This window comes from Lepidochelys kempii, chromosome 2 (genome assembly GCF_965140285.1).
Source record: "Lepidochelys kempii isolate rLepKem1 chromosome 2, rLepKem1.hap1, whole genome shotgun sequence".
In the NCBI taxonomy this organism is placed as follows: Eukaryota; Metazoa; Chordata; order Testudines; family Cheloniidae; genus Lepidochelys; species Lepidochelys kempii.
Genome location: NC_136381.1, coordinates 139,069,689 through 139,095,840, shown reverse-complemented (window position 1 = coordinate 139,095,840; position 26,152 = coordinate 139,069,689).

Genomic DNA, 26,152 nt, shown 5'->3' with positions numbered 1-26,152 from the left:
ATGTCCAACAATATTATTTAAGACAGACATTGAGATTCAAAGTTAAAGATATAACCATTAAAACAGAAACTGTCAACATCACACAGAAAATTATACAAAGAAAATAACCTTAAATCAAACTGTAATAGGCTCTCAAGCAGTATTTTTTTCCTTTTTCCTATCTGTAAATTTTGATTGTTAATGAAAATATTTATTCATAGGTTTGTATGTGCACAGTGAAAATCGATGTTTATTGAGATTTGCCAATTAAAAATCTAACCATTCCAGGCCTAGCTGTATAACTTGTAAAACAGCAGATTATACTCAAGGGTTGGATAACATAATACTAGGACTGGATACCTACTTAATGTGGCAAAGTTATTCTTCCCATCCTTTATTCAGGCCACATCGAATATGTGTACACAGTAACTAGACATCCACAGCTGGCCTGTGCCAAGCGACTCAGGCTTGAGCTGAGGGGCTGTTTCATTGCTGTGTAGATGTCTGGGCATAGGCTGAAGCCCAGGCTCTAGGACCCTGAAAGGTGGGAGCATCCCAGAGCTCAAGCTCCAACCCAACCTCAGAAGTCTACATAGCAATGAAACAGCCCCACAGCCCAAGCCCAAGTCAGCTAACATGGGCCAGCTGTGGGTTTTTCTTTGCTGTGCAGACATACCCATGATGACCAAATACACCATCCTATTGAAATACCAAAACTTTCAATTTAAATGCCTTTTGGGTTCTATTCTACATCATATATCTTTTTTTTTCAGCTCTTTAAAATAAGTCCTAAGTTTTTTCCATTGTAATAAGGACAGATAGTTTGAAATGAGCTTAAAAATAAAGACATTCTTACATAGTCCTTAGACTTTATAGTGTTTCATAAATTAACATGTTACAAAACAGATCAGACTATCAGGACAGAGAAAAGTCTATTTCCTTTAAAAACAAAGTATTTAATTAATGCTTTAATTAATGTACCTTTTGCCATCTAATTCTTTGAGCAGCCTATAGGTGCAATCATATACTTTACATAACTGAAAATGGATTGCCCCTCGATGCTTTGGTACCATGCATTATTTGGGGAAATTATGTACTGCCCCTAAAGCAGCTCAAAATCCTGCACCATGAAAACATTTCATAGTACTGACCCATTACAATAAACATTTGCTGGGCTTTATGTTTATAAAGCAGAGTTCATCTGAGCAGTTCAGAGCTCTTTACGAATATTTATAATCCATCCTCACCTCACCCTTTGGAGATAAGTGCACTACACTTAGGAAAATTCAGACAAGAAAGAGACCGAGGTCTCAATTTTCAAGTGTCCATTAATTTTGAATGCTTTTTGTTTGGTGTGCCCAGTCTGTCTTGTGTGTGTATTAGAATATAAATTACACAATCATATGGGAGTTGTAGGTACTCAGCATTTAGAAGTCAGAGTTGTTACTCAGCACCTCAGAGGCTCTAGATGTGTTACATTGGACACCCCAACCTTAAAGCACCCAAAATTGGCAGACAACATTGAAAACTTTCACACAGTTAAGTGGCTCATCAGTGGAGGGGTCAATAATTCAACACAAAACATGTGACTGCCAGTCTCCTTGCTCTGGAATGAGTCTCTTGAGAGCAATTGGATAGAAACAAATCAATTTGGGCCCACCACTGAATGTTAAGTGCTGGGTGGTCCATGTAAAACCAGTAAACAGTTTATGAATAGCATGACCCAGGCTGTCTTTACTCTAATTGACAAGTTTACTTAATTTAACTTCTGTATAAAACCCTCCTGCATTGACTCCTTAGGCTAGTCATTTTGTCTTCAGCATGTTAATTTGAAGCTGCAATCAGCTGTAACTCTTCAACTAGGTTTGACACTCTGGAGATCCTTATTGATTTTCTGATAAAGAGGGCAGCTCTTTCTGCCTCTTTCAATTAATCATTGAGTTTAGACCAGATCCTCATATTCATTTTGTCTGTTGTCCGCATGAGTAATAAAACCATTGTCAGAAAACAGTAACAGCTTAAATAGAAAGAGCCACCTGATTCTCTTCCTGGGCATGGTGCTGCACAACTAGAAATCACTGTAATTAAAAGAAACAAAATTAATTTTAAATGAATTACTGAGGAACCACAAAATAACATCAGAAAGCCTCATAAGTTCTCACTATGCATAAAACCTTATTCACATGCTCACCTTTCCTCTCTTCTCATGCTGTCATAAATCAGTAACAGGTATTTTATGTTTCAGAGTAGCAGCCGTGTTAGTCTGTAACCGCAAAAAGAACAGGAGTACTTAAGGCACCTTAGAGACTAACAAATTTATTAGAGCATAAGCTTCCGTGGGCTACAGCCCACTTCATCGGATGCATAGAATGGAACTTATAGTAAGAAGATATATATTTATACATACAGAGAAGGTGGAAGTTACCATACAAACTGTAAGAAGCTAATTAATTAAGATGAGCTATTATCATCAGGAGAAAAAAAACTTTTGTAGTGATAATCAAGATGGCCCATTTCAGACAGTTGACCAGAAGGTGTGAGGATAATTAACATAGGGAAATAGATTCAATATGTGTAATGACCCAGCCACTCCCAGTCTCTAATAGCATAGTGGTGGCATAACTTAGCTTATCACCATGTAATATCCTGATAAGTCAGTGTGTAGTTACCATCATTTCCAATAAAGTTAACACATTGTTATAGTGACATACAGGGCAATATTTTTTCTGAAAGAGCAAATACAGTTGCTAGGTTAGTGGCCATTAGTACTGGGACATAGCAATCCTATTTGATTTGAAATGAAGACTAGTCCAAACCATTCCTAATGCCAAGGACCTGACATTTTTCAGCAGTTTGTCTTTTTTTAAACCTAACTTCCTTTCCCTGACAGGCTGGAGGTTCAGCTGTGTGGTTATGCCTACGCCGCTTTTCCCGCTCCTTGTGAACTTCCAGTAGTTTAGAAGTCAAGACGACGGGAGTGGGCTAACCTCAGTACTTCTCGCTTTCCTTCCTTCTCACATTCCTTCTAAAAGGCCCCCTCCCACACCACCAACTCCCTGTTTTTAAAAATCTTGCCATTGCTTACAGCCCCTACTGGACTCCTACATGCAGTAAAAACATAAATTTTTTGTGCTCTGCGGTGCATGGTATACTTGGGGGCATAAAAACTCAGGCTGCATAGAAACAGGGCCAAGTTAGACAGCTGCTAGGAATACTGAGTCCCCCTGCCCCCAGAGACATTTCCTCCTACCACCTCTAGAAGGGAGAAGTACATGGTGTGACCTTGCCTCGGATCCTTGTTACCTGCAGAGGGGATGAAAGGGCTTGGCAGGTTATCTAAAGATCCCTGCTGCTGATTGGATAGATGTGAGGGCTTGCAGGAAAGAGTCAGCTCACTCTCCCCAGTTACCTGGGTTTGAGTCCAAACAAGTTAGGCAGCTCCCAAGGAAGACCTCCCCAGCCAAGCCCAGGTAAGGTCAGCAGGCTGCACAGCTCCCAACATACAGTTTAACACACCCTCTCTGCCAAATAGCTTAGTTATTTCAAATCCCTGCTAGTCAGTAATTGAAGCAGGTATAGTGGAGTTGAGTTCCTGTCACCAGATTTGTGGGGTAGGGAGGTATGCTTTACCTATAATGAAGGGTATGTAAATAACTCTACATAGTACGGGCACAGAGTAGTCGTATTCAGGCATTCTGAGCTACAGAAAAGTAAAGTGATTTGTCAAAAGGCTATACAGCCAGCCAGTAAAAAAAATGAATGATTGTACCCAGATCTCTGATTGCCAGTTTCTTTCTCCAACCACTAGATCAGGCTGATACTAAAATAGCTTCCAAAATACAATACACATTTCACAGGTGCATAGTGTTCATCACAAACTTTAAAAAGATGGCAAGGTAGCATAGGACCAAATCTTGCTTTCCACTCTATAGATACACAACTCCCATTCACGGGAGTTATCCCAAGGCAGAATCTGGCTCCTCCATTTTACATCTGGGGAATGGATATAAAATGTAGACTAAAGTATTATTACATCAATCTCAATAATCAATTATTATACAAGCCTAGCTCGTAGATAGTTTCAGGCTAACACAGAATTAGATTCTGCCACCCTTACTCCTAGCAAGTAATTTATTCCATAAATAAACCATACTGTTAGTGGAAGTATGTTGACAGTCATTGTGTACATCTGGGCAAAATATTTTACCCAAGATTTTTTGAGCAAAAAAATGCAGATTCAGAAAGACTGAAATTTTGCAAATTTATATTCATTTTACCTAATTGTTTCAGTAAAAAAATCCCAAAAGGATTCCAAAAAAATCTAAATGTTTATTTGATTTTGAAAACATTGAAACATTGTAATTTTTTTTGTTAGAAACAACTTACAAAATGTCCTTTACTTTTTTAAAAATTAAAACACATTTTAAAATGCTCAAAATCAAAATGAAATGTTTCATTTCAGATCAAACCAAACATTTTGCTTGACCCACAACTTTTTTTTTTAATTGCCAAAAAAAACATTATTCATTCAACTCTACCAGAGGGTTAGAGAATCTGGCCCTGTGGTAATGTTGTTTATTTATAATGAACTGACTGCCATACCTGTAGGTTATGCAGAAAGTTGGCACCCACTCTGTCACTAGAAATATCTGCCATATGATCTAGCAATGAAGAATTATTTTACACAGATGACAATCAAAGAGATACTTGAGAACAGATCCATTGCTGCTGTATAAAGGTTCTAAAATAAAGGTTATATTCCATGTAAGAGGCCTTCTGAGCGAAATCACTTGGGAAATGATAGAGGAAGTGATACAGTCATTAATATGATAAATGTATTACTCATGTGGAAAAGTTTATTTTTCAGGAAGACCTAAATAATCATAGAATCTTATGCTAATCATTGGATCACACAATAAAAATATGCTATACACAAGGGTATTTTTAGGTCCCTCCCTCACTTCTCTCAACCTCCATGTGCTGAGAGGAGCCTGCATTATTAGATCCTGGATTAAGTGGATCCTGACTGAGGTATGGTGCATGAAGGCCTCATTTTCTGCAGTACAGAGCATTCCCAACTCACACTGGCTTCAGTGGCAGCTGCTCAATGCTCAGCACCTTTGAAAAATCAGGCCACTTAAATAAGTACCTCACATTATGTTGTCAAGTTTGAAGGGCTTGGTCTTCATTTTAACTGTATAGAAGTTACATACGGATTTGACAATTCATTTTGTACAACTCTCAAATAAACCAAAACAGAGTGAGTAGCTAAGAATATTTTGAGCAAATCAAGTGATTTTTTTAAAAGAAATTAATATTAAGGCTAGACCTTTGTGGTTGGTAGAAATGCTCCATTTCAAGTAAAGTTTCTTTTAATAAAACTTACATCATATGGGAGCTGGCTTATTGGTTTAGTGACCGGTCTTAGGTTGAGCATGAAGCCAGAATTTGAGTCCTCTTACCTGCCCTAAGCTTGCTAGTAGCCTCTTCACAGGCATTCGTCAGTTCTGAGGAAGGAACTGCCCAACTTGATTCAAAACCAATCTTTCTGGCCAGTTAACATTAGATAGTCTCCAGGAAAGTGTATGTCCAGGTTTCCTGGGCCAGGAGACTGGTATATAGGCCAGAAAACTGAAAGCGCTCTAATGTCATTTGAGATTACTCACAGAGGACAATATTGTAGAGTATTCAGTTTAATACAGCAAGCACATGGTAAAATTGGAATTTTGTTCATATGTACTTCTACTTAATGTGCCAAGTGCATCAGCTAAGATGTATCTTCAGGGATTCCCCCAATAAACCAGATTCTTCATGATGTACCATGGATTTTAATCAAACTTTAGATCATCAGTGGAATGCTGCTGCACGTTGCCAAGACACATAGAAGACGACCAGCAAGTAAGTGGACAATCATGATCCCTTTCCTCATTTTTCCTCTTAGTTAATCAAATGGCAATCAACTGCAGATGTTAGATCACCTTGATCAATCGGTCCATCAGCTCTCACAGAGAGAGCGCCGATCACAACATGTAATTCGTGTTGTTCTAGCCAGACCTTCAGCCACCTGCTGGCCAGGCTGTAAGTGGCACCAGACACCCGACTGGCATAGCTCACTGCAACCCAGAATCCCTGAGTGATCCTCCAGGCTCAGCCTTGCAAATAGCTGGGATTACAGGTGTGCGCCACCACACCTGAGAGATGTCAGATACCAATTTAAAATACGTAATAGGTGTACCCTTGTGTTTCTAAAAATTTATCTGTTGAAGGCACTCCTAGGGCACTCAGTAATGTGCTATCTGCTACAGTATTGGTCATCATAATCAGGTCAGTTGCTTTATTTAGCTTTTACTAGGGCTGTCAAGCAATTAAAAAAATAATCATGATTAAAAAATAAATGTGATTAATCATGCTGTTAAAGAATAATAGAATAGAATTTATTTAAATATTTTTTGATGTTTTCCACATTTTCAAATATATTGATTTCAGTTTCAACACAGAATACAAAATGTACATTTTTCACTTTATCTATATTTTTATTATAAATATTTGCACTGTAAAAATAAAAGAAAAAGTATTTTCAATTCAGTTAATACAAGTACTGTAGTGCAATCTCTTTATCATGGAAGTTGAACTTACAAATGTAGAATTATGCACAAAAAACTGCATTCAAAAAGAAAACAATGTCAAACTTTAGAGCCTACAAGTCCACGCACTCCTACTTCTTGGTCAGCCAATAGCTCAGACAAGTATGTTTACATGTGCAAGACACAATGCTGCCTGCTTCTTGTTTGCAATGTCACCTGAAAGTGAGAACAGGCATTCACATGGCATTGTTTTAGCAAGCATTGCAAGATATTTACATGCCAGATGCGCTAAAGATTCATATGTCCCTTCATGCTTCAACCATCATTCCAGAGGATGTGCATCCATGTTGCTAATGGGTTCTGCTCAATAATGACCCAAAGCAGTGAAGACTGACGCATGTTCATTTTCATCTTCATCATCTGAGTCAGATGCCACCAGCAGACGGCTGATTTTCTTTTTTGGTGGTTAGGGTTCTGTAGTTTCTGCACTGGAGTGTTGCTCTTTTAAGACTTCTAAAAGCATGCTCCACACCTCATCCCTCTCAGATTTTGGACGGCACTTCAGATTCTTAAACCTTGGGTCAAGTGCTGTAAATATCTTTAGAAATCTCACAGTGGTACCTTCTTTGCATTTTGTCAAATCTGCAGTGAAAGTGTTCTTAAAACGAACAACATGCTTAGCTGTCGTGCTGTCATGTAAATACCTTGCAATGCCGGCTACAAAAGTGCCATGGGAACGCCTGTTCTCACTTTCAGGTGACATTGTAAATAAGAAGAGGGCAGCAGTATCTCCCATAAATGTAAACAAACTTGTCTGTCTTAGCGATTGGCTGAACAAATGGGACTGAGTGGACTTATAGGCTCTAAAGTTTTACATTGTTTTGTTTTTGAGTGCAGTTATGTAACAAAAAAATCTACATTTGTAAGTTGCACTTTCATGACAAAGAGATTGCACTACAGTACTTGTATGAGATGAACTGAAAAATACTATTTCTTTTGTTTATCATTTTTACAGTGTTATTTTTACACATTTTTCAAATTTTCTTTCCACAAAGGGAAAAATCCAAGACATAATCCACTCAGATTTACTTACTGATATGTACCAAATATTGATGTTCCTTGAAAAGCTAAACACACCCACAAAGGCTGATAGAAATGTTGCCCAAGGACATTATTGTATTCACACTGATTTCAATAGGAATTTTGTTATTGACATCAGTCAAAGCAGAATGAAGCCCTAAATCAGGACTGCAGAATTTGGTGCTGTATTTTTCCATCTCTACACTATTGGGACTATAGCAGCATAACTATGCTGTAATAGCTATGCCAGCATAATCTTGTAGTGTAGATGCAGCCTACAATGACAGAAGGGAATTTTCTGTTGCTGTATGAACTCCACCTTCCAAAGTGATGGTACCTAGGTCAAAAGAAACATTCTTTCATTGAGCTATCTGCATGTACAACAGGGATTTGGTCAGCATAGCTACAGTGCTCAGGGGGATAGTTTTTTACACCACGGAGTAATGTAGCTAAGTCAACATAAATTTAAGTATAAACTGGGCCTTTCAAATTTTAGAGGATGGAGTGTGACACTGCAGATAGCCTTTATAATGCTACTGATATGACTGATTCAATATTGCCAACCCACAAGCATTCAAAAACCCTGACAATGGTGTTGGTCCATTACTAGAGGGAAATGGTAGAATTATCAATAATAATGCAGAAAAGGCAGAAATGTCTAACAAATATTTCTGTTCTATATTTAGGGAAAAAATATGATATCGTATCATCAGATGGTGCTGCAAACTCTTTCCATTACACTAGGAGGTAGTTCTTGTAAAAACTCTTGGATGCAAGTTATCTGGAACTGCTAATTTTAAAATGTCTAAGTTTAGTAGCTCCTGTTTAAAATTCTCAAGAAATACTAGTGGAACAGAAAGAAGTTATCACCACCATCTGGTGACACTATCATCTGATGGGGGTTTTGTTACCTCACCACCACCAAATATAGAACAGAAATATTTGTTGGACACTTCTGCCTTTTCTGCATTTTTATTCATAATTCTACCATTTCCATCTAGTAATGGACAAATACCATTGTCAGGATTCTTTTACTTCCCATTATATTTTAAATACTCCTTATTTTCCTTCTCTGCTGGCCATAGATTTCTCCTTGTACCCCTTGGCTTCCCTTATCAATTTTCTACAATTCCTAACTTCTGATTTATATTCATCACTGTCAACTTCCCCTTTCTTCCACTTATTCTAATTTTTTTTACAGGTGCCTTCACTTCCCTGTAAACCAGGTTGATTTTTTAACCAGCAAAGCCTTATACCTCAGCTGAGAGACTGTGGCTTTTTAGGCTTCTAGTAAGGTATTCTTAAATGATTCCCAATTATCATTCACATTTTTCTAACTAAATTCTTCCTCCCAGATCATTTGGCTCATAATTGTTTTCAGCTTCGTGAAACTGACCCTATTAAAGCACCAAGTAAGTGTGTGTGTGTGTGTGTGTGTGTGTGTGTGTGTGTGTATAACCAATCTGGACTTTCTTAACCATTATAAATGTGATCAAGTCATGATCACTTGTACCTAAGCTACCACTAAATTGTAGTTCTGTGATTAGTTCCTCTCAATCTGCCAGGGCAAGGTCTAATATAGAAAGCCCCACTTTTTGAGATAGCAAATTGTCCTCTATAGTGTTTATACATTCCAAAGATATATTTCTACTAACAGCATGAAACCTCTATCATATGTCACTCAAACTGAAGTCCCCCCATGATCACACAAATGTTTTCCCTACACATTATGAATAGGTGTGTAAGGAGGTGGTCATCTTGTTCTCTAATATGATTTGGTGGCCTGTACAAGACACCAGCAAGTACCCCATCTTGTGCTTTATCTGTTAGGACATTGATTCATAACTTGGAAGAGAATGGTCTTGAATGCTTATCAATGACTTGGAAACAGGTAATGCCATTTTTAATGCGGTCCCGTGGAATTGAAAGCTTAATTAAACCAGGACACTAGTAGTCTCTTTCATACTCCCAATAAGGCTGCTTTCTACACTGACCAAAAGCTTGCTCAGTGGTGTCCATCATTCTGTAACTCGTTAGTGTGATATTGCCAGTTACCCCTACAGTATGTATTAGCAGAAGCATATTGCAATAATGCTGCTCTAATTCAAAAAGCTGTGTTCTTCATGGAACTGACATTAAATCCATGTAGAATAAAGTTTGATTGCCAGCTCAGCAGTTGTAAGAAGTGGATTCCATCCATGCATAGCAGGGTCTTAGACTAAGAGCTGAATAACTATAAAATCCATATATAACATAGCATGAGTTGCTGTATATCATTATGGGGTTATCATATGAATGAGATGTTTTTATATCATGATTCAGGGGAAGATGCAAATTTGGGAAGATTGAAAAACCTGTTAGAATATGCAGTAAAGCAAGTCAGAAGCAATCATTTGCAAACATGGAAGCTGAGCTTTGCATCACTACAGAAAGACAGACAAAGTCCTGCAACACTGTCTCCCACCCCATGCTCATAGAGAGAAATTTGGCACACACAGGCTTTCATGTAACATCAACAGGTATCAGAGTAGCAGCCGTGTTAGTCTGCATTCGCAAAAAGAAAAGGAGTACTAGTGGCACCTTAGAGACTAACCAATTTATTTGAGCATAAGCTTTCGTGAGCTACAGTATTTATGCTCAGATAAATTGGTTAGTCTCTAAGGTGCCACTAGTACTCCTTTTCTTTTTATCAACAGGTATGAAAGTTCTCTCTTTCAGTAATATAGTCAAAAAAAGCATTACACTAATCAAAACAAATCTTGTGTGTGTTTTTATAGAAACTATTTCCTGAGGTTTTCTGGGCTTAAAAGAATTCTCACCAATTCCATCAGTGTAACTCCTCAGTGGCCAGACAGTAATAAAAAGTAAATCCTCCCTTCAAGACTGAACATGCTCCCTTTATCGAATTCGCAGTCCATGACAGTGAGGGTTAGTAGGGTGATGGAGGCATGTAATGGAATGCTAAACTATATTATACTGTTCAGTCAGTAGGCAGGCGCTGTGTGCATCATACCTTCCTTAACCTCACAATGGCCACTCCTGGCAGTGCATTAAATGATCTGTTGGAGACATCTCCGCTGTATCTCTCTGGAAAGGAAACTCTGTAGCCAGTCAATAACTGATACTGAAGCCTGACCTGCTAGTAGCAGGCCTGCAGCCTACTGTGTACAACATGTATCTGAATGGGCCATGTAAGTGATAAAGTAGAGGAACACTCCATTTCTTAGGCAGAATGTCTCCATTAAAAGCTTTAATGGTTTTTAGTGCATAGGTTGCATAAAGCCAAGTTATTTTTACAATCTTTTGGGAAGTTCCTGATAATAGCACTCAAAATGAATGATAGTGACTTGTATATTTGGCTTTGCTTATCTTGCCTGACATCAAGTCATATGGCCACACCTCAGTTTCCCCTTGCCTCAGTTACTTGGCTGCTTTGCTGAGTTGGCCCTCCAGCTAAATCAGGAGTCTACTCTTCTGAAGCCAACAAAAGTCTTCAAGCAAATCCACTCAAGCAAATCAACAAAGTGGAATCCAAACCATCCACTCAGTATCTTACTCAGTCACACTCACAGCCCTGTACTTGAGTCTGTGTTTTCTCCCCTGTCAAGGTTCCTTCCCCACTCTGAACTCTAGGGTACAGATGTGGGGACCTGCATGAAAACCTCCTAAGCTTACTTTTACCAGCGTAGGTTAAAACTTCCCCAAGGTACAAATTAATTTTACCCTTTGCCCTTGGATTTCCACTGCCACCACCAAACTTTATCTGGGTTTACTGGGAAACGTATTTTGGACACGTCTTTCTCCCCCAAAATCCTCCCAACCCTTGCACCCCACTTCCTGGGGAAGGTTTGGTAAAAATCCTCACCAATTTGCATAGGTGACCACAGACCCAAACCCTTGGATCTTAGAACAATGAAAAAGCATTCAGTTTCCTTACAAGAAGACTTTTAATAGAAGTAAAAAGAAAAGAATCACCTCTGTAAAATCAGGATGGTGAATACCTTACGAGGTAATTAGATTCAAAACATAGAGAATCCCTCTAGGCAAAACCTTAAGTTACAAAAAAGACACACAGACAGGAATGGTCATTCTATTCAGCACAGTTCTTTTCTCAGCCATTTAAAGAAATCATAATCTAACACATACCTAGCTAGATTACTTACTAAAAGTTCTAAGACTCCATTCCTGTTCTGTCCCCGGCAAAAGCAGCATACAGACAGACACAGACCCTTTGTTTTTCTCCCTCCTCCCAGCTTTTGAAAGTATCTTGTCTCCTCATTGGTCATTTTGGTCAGGTGCCAGCGAGGTTACCTTTAGCTTCTTAACCCTTTACAGGTGATTTTTCCTCTGGCCAGGAGGGATTTTAAAGGGGTTTACCCTTCCCTTTATATTTATGACATCCCCTCTTGAAGGGTTAATAGGACTTCACCTGTCTCTCTCTCTCGGCTACAGTTTCCTCTTTAACCTCTGTCCCTAGGTCATCTGGATTTCTGCCTCTCCTCTAAGCCAAAGGGAACCTACCCCTTCCTATTCCAGGCTCCGGCCCAGGGATCCTAACTCAAAACTCCAGCCTCTGTTTTCCTCTGCTCCCAGGTCACTTCCTGCACTGTCTGCAGTCCCTGAGGGTCTCATTGTTTTGCGCCACAGCCAACTGTTACAGCCTGACCCTTTCAGAGGACTAGAAATATTTAAAAGGCCAGAAATAGGAGCAAGGACAGGGTGGCGGTGGATCCAGGCTTACACTTAGAGGGGCAGCCCACCCTGACAACTTGGTTTAAAAATCAGCAAGTATTTGAACACCAAGAAAGGAGAATAATTGTTTAGGGCAATTGAAAGGCATGCCTACTTTAAAATATTAGTCATTAATGTGTTTGTTTCATGAACTTAATAAAGACCTCAGGAACATTTAAGGCAGATTTAGGTTCAGATTCGCATCTGTTTGGTTGCTAGTGTCCTCTGGAGACAACAAATACAGGTCTGATATTATTTCAAAATTACTCAAGACAGCCACTAACCTTGTAGATTTCCCCCCCAGTAATGACCCCACCCTACGTCAGCACCTGTCAGCTGAACTAGCTGGACACACAGAGTGGATGTTGTACCTTCTCCAAGCATGGTATAGCAATTGTACTTTTACTGTACACTCTGGGGCTCCATTAGAGACAGTTCACATCGGCACAACCTCCACTGAGGGACCGGGGCTTATGTGTCACAGGTGATGCCTTTGTTCATAAAGAAATAATTATCAGGAGCATAATCAGTAACTCCATAATTATTTCCACACCAACTAAGAGGTATCACAAAGAAAGGACTGACTTTGGACAGGGAGTAAACTGTGCAAAACATGTTCTCAAACAGATTGTTCTTTAAATCTCATGATGAAGATCAGGGGAACAAACAACAAGCAGATGTGTAGTATTTAGAGAAATGTTTATCAATAGAATAGCTTTCAGGAGTTTCCATACCAAAAAAAAATGATACTATGTAACTATTTTACCACTGTCTTTCTTTCAAAATTCACCAAGTCAAGGAATTTAGTAGGAGATTTTATAATCTGAAGGAAGAGTACAACTGGATATACTCTCCAGCAGTAGTATAAATGTACACAGTGAAATCTAAACAGCAGTCAGAAATATAAAGTTACAGCAGGAAGGAGGTATTTGTAAGTTACATATGGGGAGTCCAGGTTACAACTAAAAGGGGAGGAAGCACAGAAATGGTTTCTAATGTACCACAATCCTTTGACCAAGTCAACAAATAATGGATGAAAGAACAGAATGACATAAGTTATTTGGACTTTCAAAAGCCTTTTACACACACATTATTAAGGAAAGTAACTAGTACTGTCTTTCTCCCCCTGTGGCTATGTCAGTAAATGTCTATTTCACCATAGACACAAATGGATTGAAAAAAATATTTCCATCAATAATCATCAAAATTTACAGAAAAGCAAAGTAAGAAAAATGCTGCTTGATAACTTACTAGACTTTGATTTCATAGAGTCATAGAATCATAGGGTCAGAAAGGACCACAAGGGTCATCTAATCTAACCCCCTGCCAAAATGCAGGACTTGTTTTTTCTAAACCATCCAAGACAGATGGCTATCCAGCCTCCTTTTGAAAACCTTCAGTGAAGAAGTATCCACAACCACCCAAGGCAGTCTGTACCATTGTCCTACTGTTCTTACAGTTAAGAAGTTTTTCCTAAGATTTAATCTAATTCTGCTGTGATGTAGTCTGAATTCACTGCCTCTTGTCCTGCCCTCCGTGGCAAAAGAGAACAACTTTTCTCCACCTTTTTTATGGCAGTCTTTCAAGTATCTGAAGACCCTTAATCTCCTCTTTTCCAAACTAAACATACCCAGTTCCTTCAGCCTTTGCTCATATGGCTTGCATTCCACCCATAGACACCGACTTTCTAATGTGCCAGAGGGAGCACCTCTGCCCAGGTCCAGCCCTCCACTCCATCTCTTCCCCCAATCTCTCCCACCCTGCCTCTTCCTGCCCCCACTCCACCCCTTCCCCCATGCCCCCACCCCACCTCTTCCCAGTCGGTTCTGCCCCCTCCCCTGAGTGCTCCATCCTCACTCCTCTCCTCCCCTCCCCCCAGCACCTCCTGCATGCTGCAGAACAGCTGATCTGCAGTGGGCAGGAGGTGCTGGGGGGGAGGGGGAGATGCTGATCAGAACCAAACCCCTGCCACAGAATTTGATAGAATGGTACAAAAACTAGTATGGCCATTTTCTCTGCTTCTTAGAATTTACGTTTAGTGAACAGCAAAGGGAGCTCACTCACTGAATCAGTTATGGGGCTCCTGGCTTTTCTGCCTGGCCCTAGTAGGCAACTAACCTGTGCAAGCTGATCACAGGCAGAGCACAATGCACCCTGTCCACTCCTCCCTCCCATCCTTAGAATCATAGAATCATAGAATAGAATATCAGGATTGGAAGGGACCTCAGGAGGTCATCTAGTCCAACCCGCTGCTCAAAGCAGGACCAATCCCCAATTTTTGCCCCATACCCCTAAATGGCCCCCTCAAGGATTGAACTCACAACCCTGGGTTTAGCAGGCCAAAGCTCAAACCACTGCACTAGGAAGGCTGGTGTAGGATGCAACTATTTCTGCTCTGCACCTGCTGGTGACTCCCCCATGACAAGATAATCCCTCAGTAAAGAGATGTGACTACTCCTCACTCCCTGTATGAATGAGAAAGGCAGCACAACCCCACTCTCCTTGTCCTCATTTTGCCTCTTCCCTTCCCATTTTTCCTCTTTCTGGACCTGCTCTTTCTCGGTCTATGAACTGCTCTCCAGCCCACAAAACACTGAAAAGAGACACATCCCATAGGGGCTTCTAAGGGAAAGCAGAGCATGCACGCGGTCATGACTGACATGGATTGCCAGAGAGGTGCGATGGTAGCTTGTGCAGTGCCTTTCACTCCAGCTCCTTGAGCACCAAAAAGGATACAAGTTAACAAGCCATTTGACAAATACAAAAGCCTTCACAAAACTTCCAGCCCAGGAAATTCTGAGAGATTGCTAGCAGTCGTAATTCAACATGCAACCTTTAACGAAACTTATTTGTTCAGCGCCATCTATTTTTTGTCAGCTTTTTGGTACAAGGACTTCATTTTGTGACTTGTACAACACTGAGCATTACTTATGGTGCACAGACCACCACACACCAACACATAGCACAGCGATTGGCCATAGTTCCAAGGAGTTTATAGCTTGAATTAGACTGTCGGAGTGAAGCCTGCAAAACGTTAATACTTTTTTTAGTTTGAAAGAGGAAATGTATGATAGTTTTGGAAATGTAGAGCACAATACAAATGTGATTAGTGACTACAGCTCTTTTTGACCCAAAAAAATACTGATTTGGTGACTCAAATGTTTGACGAATGTGTCTCATGCCCAATTATTTGTGCAAAAAAGAAAAAAAAAGTTTTGCTTCAACTTTGTCCAAAAAATAAAAAGGTTTTAACCTTTTCAGTTCAGAACAGCTTTTTGGTTTGACATTTCCTTCTATTTTATTTTAAAAATTAAAAGTTGAAAAGCTCAAAATCAACACGTAACATTTCATTTTGAATAGAATGAGATTTTATTTGACACAAAACTGATTTTTTTCTACTTTTTGTGTTGTTGAACAATTTGAAATTTTTCATTTTCAGTTCAACCTGACTGAAATTTGATTTTTTTAATTGCCAGCAAACCAAAATCATATTGTCATTCATACAGCTCTCTTAATGACCGTTATTAATCCCACCTCCCACCCCCTCTTTATTTTAGCTATACCATGACACGTTATTCCACTGCAGTTCAGCAAATATTTCCATTTTTAGGCATTCCCAGATTTTTAGCTGTATCTTGCTAATAATGCTGCTAAATCATATTATAAAACAAACCTGTGTTGAGTATTCACCCCCATTACTGCATGGAAGGGGAACCTGCTAGAAAGCAGACTTCAGAACCTTGAGCCAATAGAATTAATTCTTTACCCTCCCTTGCTCTGATTTCTACAGTCACTGACTTCAATAGATAATGGTGCTATTTTCTGTTCTCATACCCATCTTAAAATTGTCCTTAAAATGGATTCATCTGGCACTATTCATTGTTCTCATCAGAGCCACAGAGATAAGAATGGAAGCCCATTGCAGAATTTCAGTGCCTTTTTTGGTTCTCATTCTCTATTAGAGGAGCGAATAATGAACAGAAAGCAGGGAAAGTATCCATTTTTGTCAGGCTCTCACATCAGTCCTCTCCTTGGATGTTTATTTTCCTCTACAAAGCCATCTAATTATTTAGGTAGCTGAGTTAAGATGACAAATAATCCCCCTTCATCATCATACTGTACATAGAGTCCAGCACATGCAGACATTCTCATACACTTTGCTTATGGACAAATCATAAAGATTAGCTTCATGGACTATTCCAGGGGCCAGATCCATTCTCTCATTCTCATTTTTCTTCATAGCCAGGAGTCGTACAGGTTTTATTCATTCGGACATGAAAAGAAAGCCCTTTCTGTAGGATCCTCTCAGTTCCATATGACAATGGGTATTTACCAGTCTGATAAATTTTCTCCAGATATTTATGTATAATTATTTGCAGTGATCACTATTTATTCCTTTTATTAGCTATTAGCATGACAAACAGCCCCTAAAAGAAAACCAGCTCTCATGTGGAGGAGGAGGAAGGAATAAAAATACAAGTATGCATGTGTGTGTGTTTGTGTGTACAAATATATGAAATACACACACACATCCCTACACTGTTTGATATCTGCACAGCACAACTTTTTCCATGCTGGGTAATGGGATAATTTTTCTTGAGGAAGATTGGCAAGGCTGTCTGCATTAACCTGGAACCATCATTCCCTTAGGTTGTAAATTCCTGCAACCTTCTGACATGTGAAACTGTTTGGAAGGGAACAGCAGGGAAAATAAACAAAAAAGAACTTTAAGTTACATTAACACAGAGAGAGAATAATTTTCTCTTCTGAAATGAATGCTGGGCCAGGAGCACAGGCAGAAATCCAAACTTACTCTAACCAGCTGCATTTGAGTCTTTCCAGGCCCCAAACAGCACTTTTCTGAGTTCTGTTTGTGTCACACTATAATATTGGCATCATTGTACACACATAAGCCCATTGTAACTCCAGCCAGAAGGGCCTTATGCTTTGGAACCCTACCTAGGATCCAAGCCAGGAGAGGGGGTGAGTGGCTACAGCAGAAATTGGAAAATGGGAGCGGTGGCGGGGGGAAATAACTTCAGACCAGGGTTAGGGGAAAAACCCTTGAATGAAAATAGGCAAAGGATCAACAAAAGGATCAATAACCTAAAGCAGGCTCAGTTCCTGACAGCCTAAAATTGTGTCCTTCCAGACCAGAGGTGGGCAAATTGTGGCCCGTGGGTCACATCCGGTCTGCAGGACCCTCCTGCCCGGCCCCATAGCTCCTGGCCCGGGAGGCTTGCCCCAGCCCCTCCTCCACTGTCTCCCTTCCCCCGCAGCCTCAGCGCCCCACGCCGCTGGCACAAGACTCTGGGCAGCCGGGCAGCGCAGTTGCAGAGCCGCAGCCTGACCCGGTGTTCTGGCCGCCAGCCACCGGTGCTCCAGGCAGAGCGGTAAGGGGGCAGGGAGGGTTGGACAGAGGGCAGGGGAGTTGGGGGTGGTGGTCAGGGGGCGGGGGTGTGGATAGGGGGCGGGGCCATCAGAGGGCAGGGAACAGGGGGGTTGGATGGGGCAAGGGTCCCAGGGGGCAAGTCAGGAATGGGCGGGGGTTGGATGGAGCGGCAGGAGGCAGTCAGGGATGGGGGGTGGTCAGGGGATAGGGAGCGGGGGTGTGGATTAGATAGGAGTCTCGGGGAGGCTGTCAGGAGATGGGGAGGTTGGATAGGGCAGGAGTCCCAGGGGAGCCATCAGGGGGCAAGAAGTGGCGGGGGGGGGTCAGATAGGAGGTGGAGGCCTGGCCACACCTGGCTCTTTGTGGGGAGACAGCCTACCCTAACTGGCCTTCCATGCAATTTTGGAAACCTGATGTGGCCCTCAGGCCAAAAAGTTTGCCCGACCCTGTTCTAGACCTTTCTCGGCCTTCCTGTAACCTGTTGGGTGGGGGGGGGCCTCGAGAGCTGATTAATTTAATTCAAAGTGAAAAAGCTTAACACAACTGGTCCCCAAGCTTTCCCTTTTTTCAGGGAAACCACCTGTGTTGCCAAACAGATGAACAAACTATAGCTGAGCTAACCTTACCCTCTTGTCCCCACCATTCCTTCTCTTGTCAAGGAACATTTTAGTCCAAACCCTCCAAGCATTTAGAACACATTTCCTTCCAGCCATATAAGAGATCCTTTCTCTGCTAGTGCAGCCAACCACACTGGAACCCATTCCCACCCTCTTAATACCTATTCCTCTCCCAATTATTCTCTCCAGGCACTGGGCCCTCCATCCAGCTTGATGTTTCTGGGAAGGGTACAGGGCAGAACTGATTGCAGCTCCAGGCTGCTGGCCAGACCATTTAATACCTTACTATCCTAGCCCCCGTGCAAGATTTCTGTAGTGTATCACAGATCTCATTCATGGGACCCTTCAGCAGGGCTCCCTGGGAAGGAGTTCAGGTTTAGATTGAAATTTAGGTTTTGCAGGTTCATTCTCCCCTTTATGCTACCCAGCGACACTGCAACACCTAGCAAATGAAGCTTACATTCACACCCCTCACAGCCTTTTGCCTTGCCTCGGAAAGCTTCTGTTAATTCTGTGGCATGCTGAATATCTTTGCTTTTCAACAAAAGGGTGACTAAGGGCTTGACTACGCTTGCGAGTTACAGCGCATTAAAGCAGCCCCAGGCGCCCTAACTCACGACATGTCCACACTGGCAAGGCATGTAGAGTGCTCTGACTCCATGGCTAGAGCACTCCTGGTACTTCACCTTGGCTAGTGGAATAATGTTTGATGCGCCCCTCCTGGAGCGCCACACCACCAGTGTGGACATAGTCTGTTACTGCACTCTGATAGGCCTCCAGAAGAGTCCCACAATGCCTGTGCTAGCCACTCTGGTCATCACTTTTTGAACTCTACTGCCCTGCTCTCAAGTGAGCAACCATCAGACCCGCCTTTTAAATTCCCTGGGAATTTTGAAAACCTCCTTCCTGTTTGCTCAGCCAGGCATGGAGTGCTGTCAGCGAATTTTCCAGGTGACCATGCCTCTACGCGCCAGACTATCCCCAGTATGCAGTAATGGCGAGGTGCTGGACCTCATCATTTTTGGTGGGGACGAAGCTGTCCAGTCCCAACTGCTCTCCAGCCATAGGAATTACAATACTTTCGGGCAGATATCAAGGAATATGATGGAAAGGGGCCATGACCGGGACGCACTGTAGTGCAGCGTTAAAGTGAAGGAGCTGCAGAATGCCTACTGCAAAGCCCACGAGTCAAACCGCTGCTCCATTGCTGCCCCCATGACCTGCCGTTTCTACAAAGAGCTGGTTGCAATACTTGGGGGCGACCCCATCTCCATTCCGAGTACCATTATGGACACTTCAGAGCCCAGTACAACAAGGCAAGAGGAGGAAAGCAGGAGTAAGGGTGCTGAGGCGGAGGAAGACACCCTGGAATCCCTAGATGCATGCAGCCAGGAGCTGTTCTCAAGCCAGGAGGAAGGTAGCCAGTCGCCGCAGCCAGTGCTTGGGGAAGGACAAACACCAGTGGAGGTTCCCGGTAGGAAGGAAGTTATTTGGTGTGGGCTCTTGGGGCAAGGAGGGTTATGGCTGCATGCATGCCTAGATGCGGAATAGGGCATTGATGTGCTCTCTCACACCGTGGTAATCAGCCTCAGTGATCTCTTCAAAGGTCTTATCCAGAACCTGGGCAATGCGCTTGCGCAGGTTTCTTGGGAGAGCCACTGTGGTCCTTGTCCCAGCAAGGCTAACTTGTCCGTGCCAGTGTGCCATTAGGGGCGCGTGGACCATTGCTGCACACAGGCAAGCTGAATATGGGCCAGGGCAGAAGCTGCATTGTAGTAGAAGATGCCCCCTTGCTTCCCAGGTCACCCTCAGCAGCGAGATATCTTCCAGGACGAACTCCTGTGGAAAATGTGGGGACAGTGGTCAGCAAAGGGGCCCCCTGCAGCTGTTGGCTCTCCCCAAGGCACAGAAACCCAGAGGACAGTACAGCCATGAAACAATCAGTCCCCCTTGACCCTGTGCTTACTCACCATTTTGGGGTTCCCGTGGGTTACATGCACTCTCTTTGGGATGGGCAAATTCTGCTATTGTGTACACTGTGCTTGCCCTTAAGTACGGGGGAATCATTGCTCTGTCTGGTGTGAACAATGCTGCCTCTGTTAAGTGTTGCATTTTGCCTTTACAGATGCAACCTTGAGATCTCAGCTGTCCATGTTATCACCACCCGAAAGACTCTAAAGAATTAGGAAGAGGCCACGTAGAAGCAAAGAAGACATGTTGCATGAAGTAATGCAGCAGTCCCTTAACGAGAATCTAAAAGTGCAGGAGTGGCGGGAGAGTGAAAGGAGGATCCGCCAGTAGAATGAGGAGCACCGACACAAAAGCGCAGAGCTCCAGCAGCAAAGCACAGATCGGTTTATAAGCATTATGGAGCGCCAAGCGGACTCTATCCAGGTGCTCGTAGCCATGCATGCAGAGCACTACCGCATCCCCCCTCCCCACTGCAACCCTTGTCCCAAAACTCTTTCCCTTGTGCCCCATGTCACCTCCAACACCTACAGCTTCACCACGCAGCCCTGAAAACTACAACCCTTACCCACTGCACTAAACCCCCATCACCATGCAGTATAGCCATCCTGAAGTGCAGCACTCATTGCACAGCACTCCAGACAGGAAGGCTGAATATGATAACAGGACATACGCAAATCTGTGATTGAACCGTTCCCCACCCTACCCCCTTGCCCTTTCTGTTTCCCAAGCAATTGTGTTTCTTTCCAATAAATGCATTTTGTTTTCAATAAATGGATTTTTTTGGCTTTGAAAACATTTTTTATTATTGCATAAAGTAAAAGATACCTTAGCCCAGGAAAACAACAGGCACTGCAAGTCAGCATATCAAACACAGATTCCAACTAACATTGGAACCACTGCACTTCACTCCCATGCAGGGCATCAAATATTACCGGTGGCTTTCAACCTCAAATTGCTCCCTTAAGGCATCCCTAATCCTTGCAGCCCCGTGCTGGGCCCCTCTAATAGCCCTGCTCTCTGGCTGTTCAAATTCAGCCTCCAGGTGTTGAACCTCCAAGTTCCATGCCTGAGTGAATCTTTCACACTTCCCTTCATAAATGTTATGGAGGGTACAGCACGCAGATATAACCATGGGGATGCTGTCATCGGCCATGTCCAGCTTCCCATACAGAGAGCACCAGGGGCCCTTTAAACGGCCAAAAGCACACCCCACAGTCATTCTGCACCGGCTCAGCCTGTTGTTGAACCGGTCCTTTCTGCTGTCAAGATTCCCTGTGTAGGGTTTCATGAGCCATGGCATTAAAGGGTAAGCAGGGTCTCCAAGGATCACAGTGGGCATTTCGACTTCCCCTACAGTGATCTTCTGGTCTGGGAAAAAAGTCCCAGCTTGCAGCTTCCTGAACAGGCCAGTGTTCCGACAGATGCGTGTGTCATGCACCTTTCCAGTCCAGCCTGCATTAATATCAATGAAACGCACACAGTGATCCACAGGCACCTGGAGAACCATAGAAAAATACCCCTTCCGATTAACGTACTCAGAGGCTAGGTGGGCTGGTGCCAGAATTGGAATATGCGTCCCATCTATCGCCGCTCCACAGTCAAGGAAACCCATTTGTGCAAAGCCAGCCACAATGTCATGCACGTTATCCAGAGTCACGGTTCTTCTGAGCAGGATGTGATTAATGGCCCTGCAAAAGTGCATCAACATGATTTCAATGGTCAACTTCCCCACTCCAAACTGGTTAGCGACTGATCAGGAGCCGTCTGGAGTTGCCAGCTTCCAGATTGCAATAGCCACCCGCTTCTCCACTGTCAGGGCAGCTCTCAATCTCGTGTCCTTGCGCCGCAGAGTGGGGGCAAGCTCAGCACACAGTCCCATGAAAGTGGCTTTTCTCATCCGGAAGTTCTGCAGCCACTGCTCGTCATCCCAGACTTGCATGACAATGTGATCCCACCACTCAGTACTTGTTTCCCAAGCCCAAAAGCAGCGTTCCACGGTGGTGAGCATGTCCGTGAATACCACAAGCAGTCTTGTGTCATATACGTTACTCGCTTCAATATAGTCATCGGAGTCCCCACTGTCAGTTTGGATCTTAAGGAGTAACTTGACTGCCAAACGTGATGTGCTGGTGAGACTCGTCAGCATATTCCTCAGCAGTTTGGGCTCCATTCCCGCTGACCGAAAGGGAAGACAGAGCACGCAGTACAAAAACCATTGAAAGATGGCACCAAATGTGGATGGAAGCACAGGGAATGCTGGGATGCAAACCAATGCATCACGGGGCATTGGGACAGGACCCAGAATGCTCCGCACCCCCCGCCCCTTCCCACAAGCCACAGCACCATAGTGGGAAGAGGTGCTCTGTGGGATAGCTGCCCATAATGCACCACTCCTGATGCCGCTGTAAGTGCTGCAAATGTCGCCATGCCAGTGCGCTTGCAGCTGTCAGGGTGCACAGACTGCAGCGCTTTCCCTACTGTGCTCTCCAAAGGCTGGTTTAACTCAAAGTGCTCTACATCTGCAAGGGTCGTCATGCCCTAAAGTTAAGTTCCTAAATCCTGATGTAAGCAGCTGAAGAAGTAGCAGCCTGATTTACAATAATGCTGAGGAGCACCCAGCAGACTTCAATTTAGTGGAGCTGCTGGGTTCTCTGCTGAGAGAGAGTAGAGGGCAACTGAAGCTCATCCCTTCTGCCAAGCTATATAGTCACCTTTATGTGTGTTCCTCAGACTTATGTTGTGGCTGCTAAATAGGGTATAATAATCTTATCTGAAATATGCTGCTATTTTGAAGTCTTGTTATAAATGTGAGTTACAGAGTAGGACAGTGGAGCAGATATCCCTGCATAGACATTTAAAACAGAGGGAAATAAAGCCATTTTGTTTCCCATTACTGGACTCAAACTCAATTTTTTCATCTTCACATAAGAAGAATACACCAGCTGTACTGTTTAATCATGCAGCCCTTTAAAGGAATGGGGAGGGAAGTTATTAGAGCAGCCATTAACATAAAAAAAGCTCATGTACAGTCCTACAAGGATTTGCTTTGCATTCATCAGCTGATCTTTTTTCCACTTGGACGGAAGCATAGAGGTTTTCCTCTTCTCTCATATAATGTTTCTGCCACTGCACTGCTTGCTCGTGCATGCCCTCAGCAGACTTCCTGAAAGCAAATGAAGGAACTGGCAATCAGCTGTTTTAAGTGCATCCCAGAATCAGGGCTGGCTCATGGACGTGACACTTTCAGGTGCAAAGTGGCCCATGAACAATCTTTTAGCGCCAATTAAATAGTAACGTGTAGACAATGAGGGAAAGGGGAATATAAAGTCAGTGTATGGGGAAGAATTCTAAAAGTAATGCCATTGTAGAGGCATCTGGATCTGGGGAGGGGGGGTTGAAATACCTGCCTTTTGGTGTAATTTGGTGCTTTCCAAAAGCAAAAAAAATTGCTTTTCAGAAATAACTTCGAATCTGATTCTCTCTCCAAAAAAATGTGTTTTAGCCACCCCCTCCAAAATAAATACGTCACCCCTCCTCCCCAAAGAATTCCAGCAGTCACTCACTAACTACTCATGTTTGCCCCCTCCGAATTTGATCTTGCTCCTCACCCTCTAGATTCCATGTTGTGTTCCTTGACTCACTGGCTATGGGAATGGGCTGGACAGAAATGTAGGCTGGCTGAAGAAGACTTAGTAAGAGGTGCTGGACTGAGGAAACTGCCAGAGGGAGAAATGGTTACAGTTCCCTGTACTTCCTTTCTACCAAAAGCATATGGCTGAGGCACCGCAACAGGTCTGAGAGCCCATTCTGTTGAAGGAGAAAGAATCATAGTGTGGGCCCCTTACTGAATGAGGGAGGCAACCTAGTGACAGAGGATGTGGAAAAAGCTAATGTACTCAATGCTTTTTTTTGCCTCTGTCTTCACGAACAAGGTCAGCTCCCAGACTGCTGCGCTGGGCATCACAGCATGGGGAGTAGGTGGCCACTCTGTGGAGATAGAGGTGGTTAGGGACTATTTAGAAAAGCTGGACGAGCACAAGTCCATGGGGCCGGACGCGTTGCATCCGAGAGTGCTAAAGGAATTGGCGGCTGTGATTCCAGAGCCATTGGCCATTATCTTTGAAAACTCGTGGCGAATGGGGGAAGTCCCAGATGACTGGAAAAAGGCTAATGTAGTGCCAATCTTTTAAAAAGGGAAGAAGTCAGTCTCACCTCAGTCCCCAGAAAAATCATGGAGCAGGTCCTCAAGGAATCAATCCTGAAGCACTTACACGAGAGGAAAGTGATCAGGAACAGTCAGCATGGATTCACCAAGGGAAGGTCATGCCTGACTAATCTAATCATCTTCTATGATTAGATTACTGGTTCTGTGGATGAAGGGAAAGCAGTGGATGTATTGTTTCTTGACTTTAGCAAAGCTTTTGACACGGTCTCCCACAGTATTCTTGTCAGCAAGTTAAAGAAGTATGGGCTGGTTGAATGCACTATAAGGTGGGTAGAAAGTTGGCTAGATTGTCGGGCTCAACGGGTAGTGATCAATGGCTCCATGTCTAGTTGGCAGCCGGTATCAAGTGGAGTGCCCCAAAGGTCGGTCCTGGGGCCGGTTTTGTTCAATATCTTCAGAAATGATCTAGAGTATGGTGTGGATTGCACTCTCAGCAAATTTGCGGATGATACTAAACTAGGAGGAGTGGTAGATACACTGGAGGGCAGGGATAGGATACAGAGGGACCTAGACAAATTGGAGGATTGGGCCAAAAGAAATCTGATGAGGTTCAACAAGGATAAGTGCAGGGTCCTGCACTTAGGACAGAAGAACCCAATGCACCGCTACAGACTAGGGACCGAATGGCTCGGCAGCAGTTCTGCGGAAAAGGACCTAGGGGTGACAGTGGACGAGAAGCTGGATATGAGTCAACAGTGTGCCCTTGTTGCCAAGAAGGCCAATGGCATTTTGGGATGTATAAGTAGGGGCATAGCCAGCAGATCGAGGGATGTGATCATTCCCCTCTATTCGACATTGGTGAGGCCTCATCTGGAGTACTGTGTCCAGTTTTGGGCCCCACACTACAAAAAGGATGTGGAGAAATTGAAGAGAGTCCAGCGAAGGGCAACAAAAATGATTAGGGGTCTAGAACACATGACTTATGAGGAGAGGCTGAGGGAACTGGGATTCTTTAATCTGCAGAAGAGAAGAATGAGGGGGGATTTGATAGCTGCTTTCAACTACCTGAGAGGTGTTTCCAAAGAGGATGGTTCTAGACTATTCTCAGTGGTGGAATAGGACAGGACAAGGAGTAATGGTCTCAAGTTGCAGTGGGGGAGGTTTAGGTTGGATATTAGGAAAAACTTTTTCACTAGGAGGGTGGTGAAACACTGGAATGCGTTACCTAGGGAGGTGGTAGAATCTCCTTCCTTAGAAGTTTTTAAGGTCAGGCTTGACAAAGCCCTGGCTGGGTTGATTTAATTGGGGAATGGTCCTGCTTTGAGCAGGGGGTTGGACTAGATGACCTCCTGAGGTCCCTTCCAACCCTGATATTCTATGATTCATACTGACTCATGCAGTGACAGCAATGGGACAAGAGTCTGGAGGGTGAAGTGAGAAAGGGGAACTAGTGTAGAGTAGTAGCTGGGACAATTGACTGTTAGTGTTAAAAATAGAGAGAACCCATTTGACTGTGCAGAGACTGCTGAACACATTTTAATTTAAGTTACCTACACATAGACTGGCAAAGACCTGATGTGAGAAACAAATGGCTAATCTGCCAGTTTCTCTTCCCAATGTGCTCTTGTTTGGG